This window comes from Bacillus rossius, chromosome 8 (genome assembly GCF_032445375.1).
Source record: "Bacillus rossius redtenbacheri isolate Brsri chromosome 8, Brsri_v3, whole genome shotgun sequence".
In the NCBI taxonomy this organism is placed as follows: domain Eukaryota; kingdom Metazoa; phylum Arthropoda; class Insecta; order Phasmatodea; family Bacillidae; genus Bacillus; species Bacillus rossius.
Genome location: NC_086336.1, coordinates 14,508,469 through 14,527,960, shown reverse-complemented (window position 1 = coordinate 14,527,960; position 19,492 = coordinate 14,508,469). Strand labels below are relative to the sequence as shown.

Here is a 19,492-nt window from a genome sequence, read left to right as displayed (position 1 = left end):
TAAACGCATCAAAGACAGTATTCAAAACTAAAACCAAGTAAAAATATTGTATTTTGAAAATAAAGTTTTCTCTTTTCCAGTCTGCAAAATAACAACTGCACAATAACTCGATTAATTCTGCAGATACTTAGAAAAAATGTTTTATCATTATTTTAAACTACTGAAACATATATGTAATATACAGTAGTACCCTTTATTACAGTAAATCATCTGTTAAGTCTACTTCCACAGTAAGCACTGTTTAAATTAATCCTATAACCTATATGGTAAAGTTTGAAATTGACTTGAATATTATAATCGTTACGAACCATAACATATTGTTTCTTAGATAAATAGCAAATTTTTACATTTAAAATTTTTTTTTAATTTTTGTATGACCACGAGGGTATATAAGTTTTCAGTTAATTTGGAGCACATCGTTTGTTTTTCTTAACCTAAGTCATCGGAGTTGAAATATACTTTACGGTTAGCTTATAAAATGTCAATTAAAGAAAATAATCTATCTTATATCTTAGTACGTAATACATCTTTAATTTTGCCGAAAATGTTTACCGCATCAATTTTAATGTTCATCTGTTGAAATGCATCGCGTTGTAAAATTCATCTTGAATAATTCAGATCTTGGACATCTGATTACGTGTATACGAGAGCTTTATAACGAAACTGAAATTCCGTCCCAACTGTAATTAATAAATTTAACATTACGAAGGTTTTGATTACAAATTCTAACATGTTTTACCCAGTTATCAGTAAATTTATTTCAGAGTTTTATGATTGTGAAAATTTGATATATTTTACGTTATAAATTTTTTTTGAACACTGGAGTCATGTCAGGTACTCTATATAGTTAACCCTCATATATATCTTCCCAGAGAAGCTATTGACTGTTTTAGAAGGTATAAAACTTAAGTATTTTTATAATAAAAATCAATAAAATTTTAATATCAATCCAAATAAAAGGAAATGTGAAAAATATACAAATGTGTGTCTTGCGTGGATTGCAGCTAGCTACTGAAAATGAAAATCGACATGTATTTTCCCGCCTGAGGCAGGGTCTACCTGGATGGAATAAGGCTGATACTCACAGGAGCAGGCTGTTCTACCTGAGGGACAGACTTGTCGTCCCGACCAGCCTGAAGAATGCGTGAGGTAACATGAGATTACGTATGGTGCAGCGACGGAATGAATTGTTGGGGAAACGGGAGTACCCCGAGAAAACCCACCGACCACGGTCTCGTCCGCCACTTGGTTCGACCCGGCTGGATTCTTCGGAAGTGAAAACAAAAAAAATGGTGGACATTACCTTGGCTTCTGGGTTACACGTGGCTGAACATAAAATACCTCTCGTGAAAATTCAGGTTCAGCAAACCGAAAGGGAAAATGTTTTTAATGATTTTTTTTTTTTCGAATTGGATTTTCACGAGGACAGAAAGACGCGCGGATCCCTTGGAGCGTTCTGCAATCTCGAGATTGTGCCCTTATTTGCCTCCGTTTGTCATTCCCCGGCGCTCGTCTCTTCCGGAGCCAGCAACTCTCTGGGGCGCGCTGCGATACGAGGCAGACGCTCGGGCGAGTCTGAATGACGTGGGCACACACGAGTTCAGGTCGTGTTCTTGCCACGAGCGCCGCTGAAGGAGCGCTTATGTCTCGGGCTGATGTCTTATATACCAAGAAATCTCAAGTGCACTGACAATTTATTTTTGTAAGTGGAACAGAAGTTAGTATGTTAAATTACAGATATTTGTAAATATTTACATTTACATGTTAACAAATGTATCACAAAAAATAGTGTTCACTGTAATACTGGATTCGGATTCTTAGCCGGGCATTTGTGCTTTGTGTTGTCTCAGTACCTCCATTAATCAAAGTTTACAGAATAGCTTTTCAGTATTAACTCCGCACGTTAATAATCATAAATTAACAACATAAAGTTCAAATGTTAAGAATGGTATTATCTTTTCCATCGTCTAAAAAATTATTCTCAAATGAAAAATCAATTAAAATATATAATTATTTGCCATTTTTTGTAAGAAAAAGTATTATCTCGAACAACGTATGCAAAAATAACCATAGCCACTTGTTCTAAAATCTTACAATATTTTTCTTGTAGTATTAGTTACACTAAATTTAAGAGCATTGGACTGAATAATTCACCTCAAAGAAACGAAAAGATATTCGATTTCAGATGACTGGATCTTCGTAGAAACTATAGCCTATTTCAACTTCCGAAATCTGGTCTTCCATATAAACAGAATAAACACGCATTTAAAAGAAATAAGTGTGTTGAAGAATGGGTCTTAGTTTATTGAATTTTTTCTTACCTGCTATATTTAAAATTGTAGGTTCATGTTCAAAGTAAGACAATTTTACGAAGATAACCATGAATGTATGAAGATCTCTGGATAATATAAAATCAGCGTTCTTCGTAAATTTAAGGTGAAAAATTGTATCAATGTATGTATTTATGGAGAAATTTTTTCTGACATAAAAACATCTTTTAGTTCGATACGAATACCGCGTGTCATTCCGAAATCACGACGAAATTACTCGAAGACTCTGAGTCGGAAGACAACTAGGATGGCAGCGCTTGGCAGAGGAAGTGGAAGCATAATGGCAAAACGCAGATAGAAATAAACCTGACACGATCCGAAATGTGCCAAAGTGTTGACATTACCGATTGAAGAAGAGAGGCAAACGAACGCCACGTGTAGTCGCAATTGACGTTGGGCAGTACCAGATTCCAGCGTGCAGACTGAGGATTTTTTTTCCCTTGTCCACTATGTAATTAGTAGAGTCCCGGAAATTTCGCGGATTCCTCTGGCCTCAGGATAGAATTCAAAGTTATAGGTGTGCTCGACCCATGTTTACTTTCCCATTTGTTGATTTCTTAGCGAGAACATTTTTATCCTTGTTATTTGGCACTACCTGACTCGCTTACTTCTCTCCTAGCTGGGCATCGTTGGCTCATGGTCGTAGAGGGGCGTGTCCAGATAACTGCGGTACAATCATGAACACCGTGCGACAGTGTGGAGGTTTGCATTCTAGCTTGTGATTAAATGAATCCGCGAAATTTCCGTGGCTCTAGTAATTAGTAAAGACGAGAATAATTCGCTGATTAATTTCGCGGTAGGCTTCAATTCAAACATGCTTCTTTGATTGGCCGCCAGTTAATTTGAAGGACTCCGAGCCAATGATAAACTCTTATCACAAAACGTATCGAATCAGTAGAATCCTAGGTTATAAATCTCTCAAGCAAGCAACCAATGAGCGAGGGACTTATTCCCAAGTGTGCACAGGACAGTAGAGTCTATTCTAAAAATAACTGGGACTGTAACCTTCATATACAGACAATATGCCTTGTTTATGGTTTTTGCAGATTTTCAAACGTTTCTGTTTGCCCATACTACATTTGAGCCGCGTCTCCTTAGTATTTGTCGTACTTAAAGAAAAGCGAGAGAAAAAAAATTCTACTATATGTGGCTAAGTTCGGTAGAAAGTTTGGCAACAAATTAAAAAAAAAAAAACCTGTAATCGAGGCTAATAAAGTAAGTGTGAAATGCATAATTGATGGTAATTGCTTGAAACAATGATATTTTTATCAAAAGGGAATTAGTATTTAAAATCCAATCAAAATATACGCCAAAAATATACATTAAAACTTTCTTTAAATATATTAGTGACTTGACTGTAACGTTTTCGAAACTTAAAAAAATCTTACCTTTAAAGTTTTTGAACTATGATTACAAAACTATCCAGGGATCACCGTGAGTTTAAAGGTAATGTGTTTAAATGTTTTTGAAAGTCAACTCTCAAGATTCATTTTTGGAGTATTAAAAACATTGTAAATATTGCTGAATATACAGAAATAAGCATGATTTTTCCTTCTTTGTGAACGTTTGTAATTTTAAAAAGAGAAAAGTAAAACAAGGAGGTAAAAATCCTTTGTAATTATCTACGAAGATACAGTTTTATGGAATTACGATCATTAATTTGGAAAAAAGAAAATTCCATTGGATAAATTAAATTTAAAACAGTGAATCCCGGAGAGAAAAGTCCACTTCTAAACGATAATATCAGATACATAACTATACTAGTTTTCACCCAGGTCAATATTTCATATTGACTTCCCCCTTCCCCCTTTATTACAAACCAACCAAACCTAAAAACCTTTACATACAACACCTCATATCACTGCCAAATATTATTTCCCTTATCCTAAATATTCTTTACTCAACATATATGGGAAATATATAGATTTATTTCATTTTTAATACATCGCAAGTTAGATAGTATGTTTAAAAAAATACAAGTTTTTTTAAATATTTGACGATGTACATATTAAATATTTCAATACAAATAATTTTTGACGTGATAATGTCTTATAAATTGATGAACGCCGGCTGCACGCACGAAAAAGCATGACTCATTGTCACGTTCCATCTGAGCCGAGCGTGCAAGTTCCGGCCAACCATCGTGCCAGAAAATCTTCTCTAATATCAAACAGGTTAAGGCGGGCTTTTTAAAAGCAGCAATTTAAAACATTTTATTGACATTGATTTTATTTCAGTTTATTTCTATAACTAAATGTTCGTAATTATATTTAAACAAATTATTTTAATTAAATTTGCAAAAACTGTAAATAATGTTTGAAAATGAAAAAGTATGCAATTTTTCATCAATGTTTTCTTATGACGTTATCACGTGAAATTATTGACTTTACAGACAACCCCCTTTTTCTGTGTTCTAGTACTACGATATTCAAGTCAATATTCAAAGTAAAAAATTATTCTGCCAATTAAACGCGCTTCAAATACAGCGCCCAGGCCTCGAGCCCCGTCTGTCCTCGTCTAGTTATGTCCCAGGATCACGCCCTGGTATTACTCAATCCTCAAATTTGTGAGCACCGAGACAGTACCCAAGAGGTGCGGAGACTACTTAAATTATTTTTAGGAAACTTCCCTCTTCAAAACAGAAACAAATATCTTCACGATGTCTTTGTAATCCCACCGCACTGGAGTGAGATGTGAGCTAAGGAGTTCGGACTCATTTTGCACGCAAGCTTTAAGTGCAAACATCTTAGCTCTCAGTATAATGCAATTGGTAGGAGTAATTTTTGTGACTGGAACGGAAGCCGCATGGAACGGAAATGAGTAACCACGTTTTTGCCATCTGTGGCGAATGACACGTACCAAATTTCGCAAAGCCAAAAGTTAACTTTAAAGTATTATCTGTTTAATGAATTTTAATAAAATGGGCAGTGTAGTAATAAAATTTATTGTCAAATATTAGGTTCAAAGCCGGGGTTTAGTTTTTTTTAAAGTATTTTTCCCCCTTTATCGGAGACGCTCCATTACATTTTTTTTTGTTTCGTCGTGGCCCATTTGCACCAGTTCTTTCCTCAGCGAGGCGGAGTGCCCTAAATGGCACCACAAGAGCAATCAGCCCGCACACGATGGGGCCAGGGAGTGCTTGCCCGGTCACCCGGCACCTTCAAACACTTCCCTGGAATACCTGTGTTCATCTCGGCAACTGGTCCCATGTAGGCCTATCCTCTACATGTTCCGATCGGGCTATTTCTCACTCAAACTTAACAAGTGTCGCATGTACTTCACAACTTCATTTGTCTTCTATGCTTGCTTGTGATTGTCTGTTTTCTTCATTTAAAAATAATTCCAAACTTATATCATAACTAACACTTCAGAGAGCTAATCCCCCAATAATTATAGTAAATAGTAATAATGAAAAATGAAACATATACTACTTAAGTTTACTTAGACATAATTTAGCATTATTGTAACTGAATCAACATCTTTAGCAAACTCATTATAAAATGAGCTTCAAAAATGGTGAAACATAGAAAAGCTAGAAATAAATTTCACATGTTCCTAATTAGGGTGGAAAACCAATTAGGGTGGAAAACAGTCTTAAACCCCTGTCGTGGCGTACCGACATTAAACATCCCTGAATTTTTGAAAACAGTCTTGGCTACGCTATATTCCTAAGGATCTCTGGAGTACCACAGGATCATTTTGCAGCTATAATCAAAATAATATTAGGGCGGCGAGTACAGGATCACGGATAAATTTCATGGAAAACAGTCTCGGCTGTGCTATTCAAGCAAGATATGGCGGCGGTCACGTCACTGCACAAGACACACCACTTCACCTATTAGCGGAGTTTATCAAAATCAAGTAGGAATTTTCAAACGTTGTTTTAGGTTTAAATATACATAAGTTATTTTATTATTTTATTTACGAAAAATCTGATACATAAGAATTTTTTTCAATCAAGTAAATATTTTTAATTACTTCTACCTAACATATTTGGTTAAAATCAATACTAATATTATAAATGCGAAAGTAACTCTGTCTGTCTGTCTGTTTGTCTGTTTGTTTGTTACCTTTTCCCGGCTGAACGGCTGAACGGATCGTAATGAAATTTGGCAAGGAGATAGATTATATCCTGGGGATGGACATAGGCTATTTTTTGTCTAAAAAAAATCTTTAAACGGGTTAAAAAAAATATATCTTAATTTTATGTAATGGGTGTCATAGATATACAAACTGTTAGTGTCATTCCTCTATGCCTGCCGAGCAATAGCTGTCAAGCCATTACGTTACGTTTTTCCATTGTAAGGAACTAAGTAGAGAGTAAGAAAAAAATAAAGATATTGACAGTTTGTAGTGTCGCCATATTTGTTTCAATTTTCAATACCGTTTTTGTATATTACAATTTAAATTGCAGAAAAAAAAATCATGTTTCATAAACACATAAATAGTGAGTGTGTGTCATTTCTCTATGTCCACGAAGTCTTGCCGCGTCAATTTTCTCTTTGGGGCGAACCCGTCTGCTTAGTTAAATAAACCGCTTTTATCATTGAATGATTTCATGATTTATTTCATGAAAATCTGCTCTCATAAAAAAGTAAGTTTTATAGACATTCAATATGTGTCTCTCTCTCTCTGAAGATCAATCTATGAATCGTTACACATTTATTTCTTTTATTTTTTTTTAGTTTGATTTGATACAATATGATTTCACTAAAAATCAATTTCTACCCCTTCCTATTTTCATTTCCACATTACGAAGTTTCACTTCTTCCGCGCGGAGGGACTCCACGCAATATTTTTGCCTGCAATTAAAAACTATTTTTTAATGATGCCAAAGAAGTATAACTTCTCATGCGCGTACCTAAGTACACGCACCCATTTTTTTTTAAATTTAATTTCTTCTATATATATTTTTTCTCCCTACCTAGGGCACTCATAATTCTTTTAAATTTCACGTGTATGTTTTCAATGTCATTCGAGTTGTACAATTCTTTTTGTCAAATTGGTCATTATTTATACTTTGTTTCATTTTGTAAACATACGTATTTTAGGTATTATGACAAATAAAAAAAATTAGTTTCACTAAAATTCTAAGATTTTTATTGTGTGGATAGTTTGAAGTTTAATATTATGTAGGTATGTAAATTCTTAAACTTTTTTATTTCTTCAAAATTTATTCATAGGTTGGTAGGGCCTACTAATTTTTTATATTTGTATAGTTTGAAGTTAAATATTATGTATGTACGTAAATTCTTAATCATAGAGTTATTTATTAATTTATTTAGAAAATTATTCATAGGTAGGTAATAATTTTTTCTATTTGTCAATATTGTTATTATGGTAGATAGGAGTACAGTAAATGCCTACATTCTTATATTCCTTTATATCTCTTTCGATTTGGAGTGTTTCCGAGCCATTCGGGGTCTTCAACATAATCTCCCCCCCCCCCCCTCCCCCAGGTGGTTAAAACCCCAAAATTTCGAAAGTTTAATTTTTTTTTTTTTAAATCTTTCTCTTTCGATTTTAAGTGTTTTCGAGTCATTCACGGTCCTCGAACCACCCGCCCCCCCCCCTCCCGCAAAAGTGAATGCCACAAAATTTCGAAAAATTGTAGGAAATTGTATTAAAATTAAGTCATTACGAACTAAAGTGTCCGGGGCATGGTGGAACTTTTACCCAAAGTCGACTTCAAACCCAATTTTGAGGGAGGGGGGAATGCAAAACCCCAAAATTTCGAAAAATTTCTTAAATTTAAGTATACTTTTTTACTATTTGGAGTGTTTCCGAGCCATTCGGGGTCCTCAAACTACCCTCCCCCCACAAGGAGTCAAAGACCCAATAATAAAATATTTCCCAAAATTTCGAAAACCTATTCTTTCGATTTGGAGTGTTCACTAAATATTCGGGGTCCTCAAAATCACCCCCCCCCCTCACAGGGGTCAAAGCCCCAAAATTTAGAAAATTTCAAAAATGATTCTCTTTCGATTTTTAGTGTTTCCCTGCCATTCCGGGTCCTCAAAATAACACCTCCCCCTCTGGGGACAAAGCCCCAAAATCTCGAAAATTTCAGGAATTTAAATATAATTTCTTTTGAGATGGAGTGTTCCGAACCATTCGAGGTCCTGAACCTCCACCCCCCCTCCTTTTTCTCAAAAGTGAAAGCCACAAAATTTCGAAAAATTGGAGGAAATTGTATTGAAAATAAGTCATTACGAACTAAAGTGTCCGGGGGATGGCGGAACGCTTACCCCAAGACGTGTTCTCCAACAAATTTGTGGTAAGGGGATTGGGGGAATGCCAAAACCCAAAATTTCGAAAAATTTCTTAAATTTAAGAATACTTTTTTACTATTTGGAGTGTTTCCCAGCCATTCAGAGTCCTCAAAATCACCACTCGAACCCCCCGCCCCCCCTCCCTCTAAAAAAGTCCCAAATATTCGAAAATTTCAGGAATTTCAAATAACATTTCTTTCGAGAAGGATTGTTCCAAACCTGAACATCCACTTTCCACAAAAGTGAAAGCCCTACAATTTCGAAATATAAGAATATATATAATTGGATGTTCGCATGTATGACGTCGATAAACTCTTACACCGTTTGACCGATCGCCATGAAATTTGGCACATCGAAGTGTTTTTATCATGAAGAAGGTTTTTATGCTAACCATTTTTTTGTAACTCGCCGCTAGATGGCGCTGTAGCGCATCAACTTCTAAACATTTCAACCGATCGCCATGGGTAAACAGAAAATCATAGGTCACAGATACACAAACAGTAATTATGTGTCATTTCTTAATGTCCAACACACTGGACATAACGCTATCCATTTTGCTGTAACTCGCGGACAATATATCACCCGGTGTTTAGCCCGGGAAAAGCCGGGTACTGCAGCTAGTCCTTACTATCCTTACTAATCCTTACTAATATTATAAATGCGAAAGTAACTCTGTCTGTCTGTCTGTTTGTTACCTTTTCCCGACTGAACGACTGAACGGATCGTAATGAAATTTGGCACGGAGATACATTATATCCTGGGGATGGACATAGGCTATCTTTTGTCTAAAAAAAATAAATTTTAAACGGGTTAAAAAATTTATCTTAATTTTATGTAATGTGTGTCATAGATATACAAACTGTTAGTGACATTCCTCTATGTCTGCCGAGCAATAGCTTTTAAGCCATTACGTTACGTTTTGTTATTGTAAGGAACTAAGTAGAGAGTAAGAAAAAAATAAAGAACTTGACAGTTTGTAGTGTCGCCATATTTGTTTCAATTTTCAATACCGATTTTTAAATTGCAGAAAAAAAGTCATGTTTCATAGACACATAAATAGTGAGTGTGTCATTTCTCTATGTCCACGAGGTCTCGCCGCGTCAGTTTTCTCCTTGGGGCGAACCCGTACGCTTAATTAAATAAACAGCTTTTATCGTTGAATGATTTCATGATTTATGTCATAAAAATCTGCTCTCATAAGAAAGTTAGTTTTATAGATAGCTATTCAATAGGTGTCGCTCTCTCTCTGGAGATCAATCTATGAATCGTTACAAATTTATTACCTTTATTTTTTTAGTTTGATTTGATATAATATGATTTCACTAAAAATCAATTTCTTGCCCTTCGTATTTTCATTTCCACATTACGAAGTTTCACTTCTTCCACGCGGAGGGACTCCACGGAATATTTTTGCCTGCATTTAAAAACTATTTTTTAATGATGCCAGAGAAGTATAACTTCTTATGCGCGTACCTAAGTACACGCACTAATTTTTTAAATTTAATTTCTTCTTTTTATATTTTTTCTCCCTACCTAGGGCACTCATAATTCTTTTAAATTTCACGTGTATGTTTTCAATTTCATTCGAGTTGTACAATTATTTTTTGTCAAATTGGTCATTATTTATACTTTGTTTCATTTTGGAAAGATACGTATTTTAGGTATTATGACAAATAAAAAAAATAGTTTCACTAACATTCTTAGGTTTTTATTGTGTGGATAGTTTCAAGTTTAATATATTCTTAAACTTATAAATTTCTTCGAAATTTATTCATAGGTTGGTAGGGCCTACTTATTTTTTATATTGTCAATATTGTTATATTTTTTTTACAGTACCTACTTATTTGCAAGGAGTTTGGTTTAGTGTTTATAATTTATCTGCTGAGCGTCAAGAGTCTTAGGGCCACTGAGACCGAAGACCAGAAATATTTATCAATTATGTAATATATTGTTGAAAAATTTGAATTTTACTATTTCAGGTAGGTTGATTTTTTTTTTATTAATTAGAATAGTTACGTGTAATTGCCATCTTCCTTTATTTCATATTAAACATTATGTTTGGTTGAATGTGAGATAATTTTATTTATGTATGTTTTAATTTCATTAATTTATATATATATATGTATATGTATTCTTACCTACCTACTTCTATTAAATTTCAGGTGGATGTTAACATTGTCATTCCAGTTGAATAAATTTTTTTGTCAAATTAGTTGTTATTTATACTTTTTGTTTCATTTTGGACTAGTTATGTTTTTTTTACTTAATTCAAAGTTTTGTGGTGTGTACAGGGAGTGATATCTCTATTAATTTCTATACTCTTTTGTAAGCGGAATATTTCCACCACAGTTTTACATGTAAACAAATCCTACAAATGTTTTAAACATTATGACAGATAAAAAATAGTTTCACAAACATCCTTAGTTTTTTTTGGTGTGTATAGTTTGAAGTTTAATATTATGTATGTACGTAAATTCTTAAACATACAGTTATTTATTAATTTATTAAGATAATTTGCCATAGGTAGGTAATAAGCTTTCTATTTGTCAATATTGTTATTATGGTAGACATGAGTACAGTAAATGCCTACATTTTTATATATCCTTTATATCTATTTCGATTTGGAGTGTTTCCGAGCCATTCGGGGTCTTCAACATCAACCCCCCCCCCCCCCAGTTGGTTAAAGCCCCAAAATTTCGAAACTTTAAAAAATTTTAAAGATCTATCTCTTTCGATTTTAAGTGTTTTCGAGTCATTCAGGGTCCTCGAACCCCCCACCCCTCTCTGGGAACAAAGCCCTAAAATTTCGACAATTTCAGGAACTTCAAATATCTATTCTTTCGAGATGGAGTGTTCCAAACCATTCGAGGTCCTCAAAAGTTAAAGCCCTAAAATTTCGAAATATAAGAATGTATATAATTGGATGTTGGCATGTATGACGTCGATAAACTCTTACACCGGTTGACCGATCGCCATGAAAGTTGGCACATCTAAGTGTTTTTATCATGGAGAAGGTTTTTATGCTAACCATTTTTTTTGTAACTCGCCGTTAGATGGTGCTGTAGCGCATCAACTTCTTAACCTTTCAACCGATCGCCATGGGTAAACAGATAACCATAGGTCACAGATACACAAACAGTAATTATGTGTCATTTCTTAATGTCCACCACACTGGACATATCGCTATCCATTTTGCTGTAACTCGCGGACAATATATCACCCGGTGTTCAGCCCGGGAAAAGCCGGGTACTGCATCTAGTAGTTTATATGTAGCGAACATTGCTGAATTTTGTTGCTCGTTGGACTACTTCTCGGTAGGAATAAAAAAAAACACAGTTTATCAATATGTCATACATTTCCACTATTTTAGTTTATTTTTAATTTAAATTATTTAACATAAATAAATATAGTTACGAAAAATTAGTCGTGCGAAGACTTTCCCACCTAGAAAAGAACTAAATAATTTTTACGACTATTTTAATTATTTAGAAACGCTTTAACCAATTATATTTGTAACATACCTAACATAACCAAAACTTCACTTTTACAACAGCAAAAATAAAATATAAAAATTTACGACCGCAGAATATTAGGATGTCTGCTCGGAAACAGTAAATAGTAGGTTGACCTTACTAGATGATGTTCTTCACTACCATTCAGGCTACTTTGACCTAATCACCGCTTGCATAATACCAGCTAATGCTGGCGGAAAAAAATAGTTAAAGATAGTTCCACGTTTTACGTCGTAACATGTTGAGTTCTGAGCGTAGTTAATTTATAGAGATCACTCCGTATACCGTTAAAATTGTTGTTAGCATTTCTATATTTGTAGCGTATGTTATTAAACTAAAATAAAAACTCCATAAAGATTCCATATAAATCCAAGGTATTTCTCTCACATTTGTTTGGGAAAAAATTGAATGCGTAAAAATCGTACCATATTTTAATGGTGAATATCCTAAACGAATCCATTAACATTTTTAGAAATATTACCCAATTTGTTTGTCTTACTGAAGGATTATTAAAAAGAAAAAAAATGTATTCTGAGCTCATTACTCATTCGATATTTACTATCAGATGCAGCTGACTTATGTGGAACAATTTGGCTGCTTAATAGACTTTAAGATACTTTGTTCAGGCTTCAGTTGTTTTGTTTTGCCTGGGATCAGTTAAAACTGCTTTTTGTTTAGCTAAATGACTTTTGTATTTCCACATATGTAATAATGTTTCGCAATAGAGACGGACATATGTAGGTCGTACAAATCAGGGACATTGAAGTAGTATTCGGTTGTGTATGGAGTCGTCGCAGCATTCTCATGGAGTGATATCGGGGGAAGATAACGGTGATCAGAATAAGGATTAATGGACCGGAATTCGAATCCGGGCTCTCAAGAATGTGAGTCTGCCACAGAACCGTTTTGCCAACTTACCCGGTCCTTTTTTTCTGTTAGTCACGAGGCCAATGAAGAAAACGATTTATCCCCGTGATTCACTTTAAAAAAGGCTGCACTTTGTTAAAATTATTTCACCATCCTGGAAAGTTAAGAGCTTCTGTAGCGTTCCAACGAACGTATAACCCTTAATATTTAGGCGAATCAAAACTTGATGTCGCGCAGACAGCAATTCAACGCTCTTTCACAAAATATCCCGAAAAACACGAGCAGAGTGCTAGAGTTCCAATTACAGCCAAGAATCTTAAAAGCTTGTCGTCCCTGGACGTGAACTTAAATAACTCCCTCAGATGGAACTACGAATGAATTACCCGGTTTATTCTGAAATATTATATAAGTTGAAAATACACTGAAAAGTTCTATTGTTGCCAGTAAAACGGCAAACATATTTGGCTAGTTTCGTTTAAAAACACTCAGAGAAATTATTATTTGGCCTAACCAATATGTATTTTCAATTGTTCCTTCAAAATAACGAACAGTTATATCCACCACAACTGGGTATTACAACAGGGGCGGGGGGGGGGGGGGGGGGGGGGGGGAATGGGATTTTATTTGAATCAGTTTGGCCAAAAAAAATCTAACTAGTTTATTACATAGGCGTGTTAACAATTAACATGCGAAAATGTTAAATTTATAGTAATGGCCGTTTCACAGGAAAATCGCCAACACTGCTCTACAGCGATAAAAAATGCAAAACGTTTTTAAAACTATTTGCAGTAAAATTTAACTGACTAGTACAAGGTTAGACAGTTTTATATTGGGACTATAATATAAGTAACTCTTTATATAAATAAAAAAACATTTTTTGACATTAAAAAGTCTATGTTAGGGTTATCAGTACTCTAAAAAAGCTGTCCGATACATATTCGGGCGTGTGATTATTGACAGATTATACTTTCACGCCTGACCAAGCTATTCAAACCGGGAAAAATGGAACAGTAACACCACAAAAATAACACTTTGAGTTGCAGATGGAGAAGTAACAATAATAAAAATTATCCAAGCCCAAAAATTGTTTCTTGATCGGAGCAAACGGTGTTGTTTGAAAAAACAGTTTGGCGCTTCATCAAAATTTGGTGTTAGCGATTGAACAAAAATTCAACACATCTTCGTACGACCGATATGAAACAACATTGTTTGAAAACCCGCAATGTATAAATAACGATATTCGATTACAAGCAATTACATGATTTTCTATATGGATGGAATTTTCCACAGTGATGACTGACATGAATATTTTTAAAATACACATAAATCTCCTATCACCTAGGCTGTAAGGAGAGGAACTGTGAAATACCCCAAGAATACGAAGTGGTCACTGTGATAGAGCTGAGTGGTCTCATTACACGCTTCTCATTATTGTGATTCATATTCGATTCCCATGAGGGATAAAACCTCAAATCTCGCCACGATGTAAACGTGGTGGACGTTTCTTTGAGTCCGTGTACTGTATTTTCTTAAAGCCACCTCGTATCCGATATCTTAAATGAATTTCATCGGTGTTCCACATCATCGTTTCAGCCACGCCCAGACTTTTCGACCTTGATATCACCGAGGAGTTATATCCTAATTTAATCATTAGTAGAAGAGTTCAATGGAGTTACAACTGTGATGTAGTAGTCACGTTCTACCTCACCATCGCTATAATGAAACACCCAAAACGTTGCTGAACTGTAAATGAACAGGCCTGATGGTGATTAAAATAGAATGATTCAGGAATTACGTATATATACGCAGTTACTGCTATTAACAACCTTAAAACTGTTTTTACAACTCAGACCATCATGCCTTATACATGGTCACCCCATGGAGATTTCGCATTTTCAACCAAAAAAAAAATTGTTTACTGTGCAAGTTAAGAAACGTTTCGCAGAAAAAGCACAGAGGTTACTCACGGTTGTGAATTTCTTCTGCAGAAAGTTGGATAAGATGAGAATTTTGCTCGGAAAAGTGATAAATAAAGCAATGTAAGAGAGCGGGTCTTTCTTAAAGGTACACACACACATATGTATATATATATACACACACACACACACACACACACATATACCCTTCTCAGCCCGAAGACACACCGCAGTATCTTGTTTCGGCCTCTATTGCGGTGAGCCAATAGGTCATGTTTTAGAGGTCAGTCGAGTGGAAACCACGGGCGCCAACTGAAGAGTCCCGCAAGACTTCAGGACCTCCACCGGCCTCCACATCCTCCTCTCCTGCTTCCTATCTGTTCTGCTCCTTTCCACGTCCTGTGTTCAAGGCTCTCTCTCTTTCCCTCTTGTTATCCTCCTCCCTCGCACCGCCTGCGCGTATGAGGCACGTGGATGTCGCGATTGCACCCTTGTAGGTGAAACACGACTTGTTAGTTCGCAATGAAGTGAAAGAAAATTAAATTCTTGGCCGCAAAGTGCATTAGAAGGAAATCTTCAAAGACTGCGATAAAAAAATTCCTAGGAAACAGAATTATTTAAAAAAAAACTTGTACAATTATGCAAATATACAAGCCTACAAACGAGAGTACAGGTATGTCAGGATGTAAGAATGTGTGCAAGTATCCGAGTGAAGGAAGTAAGCGAGTGAGCAAGTTGCCAAAAAAATATGTTCACGAGTCTTCCAGTACTCGCCAGAGATGTGTAACATCTAACCTCGGTAACGAGCAGATTCTTGTTTTTTCATGTTGCAAATACATTTAGCCTGTAATACGAGACTGTAAAATAATGCCGAGCGGGATAAATATACGCAAACTGTGTTTTCAGCTACATTTCTTGATGCAAATCGCACGTAACTTCCGCACCCGCCGTTAGAATTCGCTGCCTGAGGAACTAAACCAACTATCGAATCATTCAATTTTTAGGGCAAATTTTAAGTTAATAAATGAAACTGCTCCGATAAAAGCTAAAAAGACTTGAAAAAAAAACTTTTACCCCGTCGTTGGAACTGATTTTCTATATGCAAGTTTATTAAAATACTGCCAATCTTGTTAAAATTCACTAAACCATTATTACTTTAAGATTCCCTTTGGCTTTGAGAACTTACGTTCACACCATTCACCCCAGATGGCAGCACCGTAGTTACATATTTACGATCCATGCAACTTGTGTTCCATTAACGAAATGACTCCTACTACATACCGTATACCGAGATCTTTGTAGATGTTACACACCAAAAATATGTGAGTATGCAAGAGGGCAGGTACACACAAGCACGCAAGAACACAAGTGCTAAAGTATACAAGTAAACATGTACGCAAGTGCTCAAGTGTGTAAGAGTGCTATAATGCAAATATGACATCAAGCGCTGTTGGTACCATCTGTGTTTTTTTGGCAGGTATTTTTTTTGGCTGAAGTATGGGATTTATGTTGGCGCTGCACTTTTCGTTACTCTGAGGCTTAAACTTTTTGGTACGCTTTGATAACGTCAATGCTTTGAATTACCCTACACCGGCTGTAAAGAAGTTTCATTTCAAAAAGTTTTCGTCGCGTCACTTGACAAAGTGCTTGCACAACAAGAGACTCGCACATTATGTCTTGTGTGAACAATAACTGCATCAAATTTCCACTAAGACAAGCAAATTCGATGATTTAACCCACAAGGTATTTATTTGAAGAGAATTTCAATGTATCTGACTTTAATGCTGGTTACATTGATGGAAAACAGTTATTTAAAACCTTACATTTAGAGCATTTCAGCAAAACTTAACGATTAATTTTTTTTTGTTCCAGTCATTGTTAGATGTTGAAACATCAAACTTCTTGCCTGAATACTTTGTCAGTTGTAGAGGTGCAAGGGAAGCAATGTTTAAGTTAAACATGGAGTTGTTTAAGACCAGCAGTTATGTTCAGAGGTTAATTTAAAAGAAAAGGTCCAAATTAGCTGGATCGTCAGCAATCATCCGACCCCGGAAGCGCCGGTTATAACATTCCCTGGTCTCGAGGGGACTCGAACCCGGGCCAGCGGGTCTTGCAGGACGCCTCAAGTGGGTCCCCGGTGACTGTCACGCAGGAAGACGCACGACACGACATTTTGTCCGATAGTAGTTGACTTGACTTATATGTACTTGCATACAAGCAATGCACGTAGAGTCAGACGCGGCCACAAAACAGTTGAGATCAGACACGGGGAGACGACATCACATGACCGCTCCAACTTCGTCGCGAGCAGATTGTCTGATGGCTGCAGTGTTCTGCGCAGGCGCGTGTACAAAAAAAAAGTCAATAATCTGTGCTTATAGCTGTCTATGTTAAGATTATTCTCTACTATTAATTTTATTTGAGGAAATATTCACTTGTAAAGTATTGTAATTGAATTCCTTAATATTTAAGTGGATGCAGATAGATTAGTATCATTGGTAGAGAGAGGACTAATTTTATTTAATCCATCTTTGAATGATTATCACAACAATTGTATTTCAAGAATGTGGGAGGAATTAACGTAACTAAAATACGGCGCTATAGCTACTTGTCGTAGATTCTTGTCGTACAAATCTTACGATCTGCAGAAATATTCCGGTGGTCTATGTGAAAACGTAAATAAATACTTTGCCAGGCAATGGAAAATGAACGCGATCCTTTTTATCCAGCCTGAAGATACATCGCGCGACATCATTAGTAACTTACTTTTTTTTCCTCACGGTTGAGACTCGCTTGCTTCTAGGATCCCTCTTGTTTTTTTTTTCCTAGCTCGCGGTATTTCTGCGGACTTAGTGCATGTAGCGAGGTCTAGATTACTTCCGCCTCCTCTCTCCGCCCCCCACTCCGCGGTGTCGCCATTTCCTTAAGTGTCTCCTCGTGTTTTTTTCTCCCCTTTGCCACCCTTCCGATACCCCCCTTCCCACTCCGGCACTCATGGAACATCTTCTGCCTCACCCCCCACCCTGGTCCCTCCTGACTCCTCGCCGGAGCTCATTAGAGGCATCCTCTGGTCCATAGTCCCCGAGGAGCAGGCGGGGGGAGGGGGGATCGGGGAGGGGCACAACCCCTACAATTCTTTCCCTAACCTTGGTGTTTGCGTGACTGGCAATCCAATACCGGCCGACAGAACCACCGAGGTGGAGTAGAGAAAAGGAAAGGGGAGGGGGGTTCAAGAACCCTGCGGCGCGTGAAGAGAGCGACTCCTTCCATCTCGCCGACGGAAAACTACGCGCGCACGAACACGCGGGATCTCCTCTGGAGGAGGTGCAGCCGGGGGCGAAGGAAAAGTAAAAGGAATTGAAACAAACGTCAGACAATACGCACGGCTCTCTCTCTCTCTCTCTCTTTCTCGCTCTATTTCTCTCTCGGGTACCCCCCTCCCACACCTCCTCAGCGTCCTATCCCTCGATGGCGACTCCTTCTGCCGACAGCTGCTGATGACTGCAATGAAACCTTACTTGGGATTGTCGTTCTTTTCTTCCCGTGAATTTGCTGTCACAAAAAAAAATGTAGTTTTGTTTTTCTTTCGTTTCAACAGTTTCTGGTAGCTCGGTAACTAGGGCCATGTTCTTTTCGCGGAAAGATTTCCAGACCAGCTGTGTGTTAAAACTTTGTAGCATTGTCCGTGTTCCGTGGCTGGCTGGGTTTGTTTCGGGCGCATGTCTACTGTCAACACACACCAATCACAGCCGTCCAGTGCGGAAGAAATCGTGTCGTGAATGGCCCGGCCAAATAGGGCAATGACTTCTTTTGCAGACGGCCGTCAATCACAAGGAACAATCTCTAGCGTGGGCCTAACTTATTGTAGTCTAACGAACAATCAAATTATTTCAATTAAATTACATACCACTAACGATAACGTTAAGTTAATAGAGCATGAAAGTCCACCATTCTTTCAAAATTAGCAATTGTCAATTTTTTTCTTCACAAAGTCGATGTCGGCGTCTGGAAACATTTCTCTGGCTCTTTGTACAATTTAATTAATAAATTTACTTTTATTTGCATTCATTAATTCAAATATATTTAAATATTACTTTTGAAATGTTATGTGCTTTTATGTGCACAAATCGTGTCACATCTAGCGTCTAAGAAGATATAACACATTTTTTCCAAAAAATATCAACGAAAAATATACTTCGATATAATTCTAAAATTTGCTACATGTTAGTTTGCTTGAAAGCAAAATTCCACCCAGAAGTGAATATTTAATATGAGGCTTAGGTTTGTTTATGCTTTGCTTGGCACGGAGATAACTAAACACTATAAAAAATGTTATGTTTCCACGAGATTCTACAAAAAGAAAACTTCGAAATTAATGGCATGTATATACAGACAAACACACGATCATACACACTCACTTGACAGCGAAACTATACACTAAGAGCCAAAAATATAACAGTCAAACATATAACAGCCCAACAGTCATGAATCAGGACAGTTATAATACGATCTTGAAATTTAATGTTCCAAAAACCACGAAAGGTTGCTTGAAATACTGGAGAAGATCTTTTCATGTTGATTTCAGTTTTACTTTA

General features: G+C 36.3%; 1 protein-coding gene across 1 annotated transcript in view; it reads right to left on the bottom strand.

Annotated features, from left to right (window-relative positions):
• LOC134535534 (chondroitin sulfate N-acetylgalactosaminyltransferase 1) overlaps positions 1-19,492 on the bottom strand; it is a 795,440-nt gene that overhangs the window by 502,237 nt on the left and 273,711 nt on the right. The gene's annotated exons all lie outside the window — the stretch shown is intronic.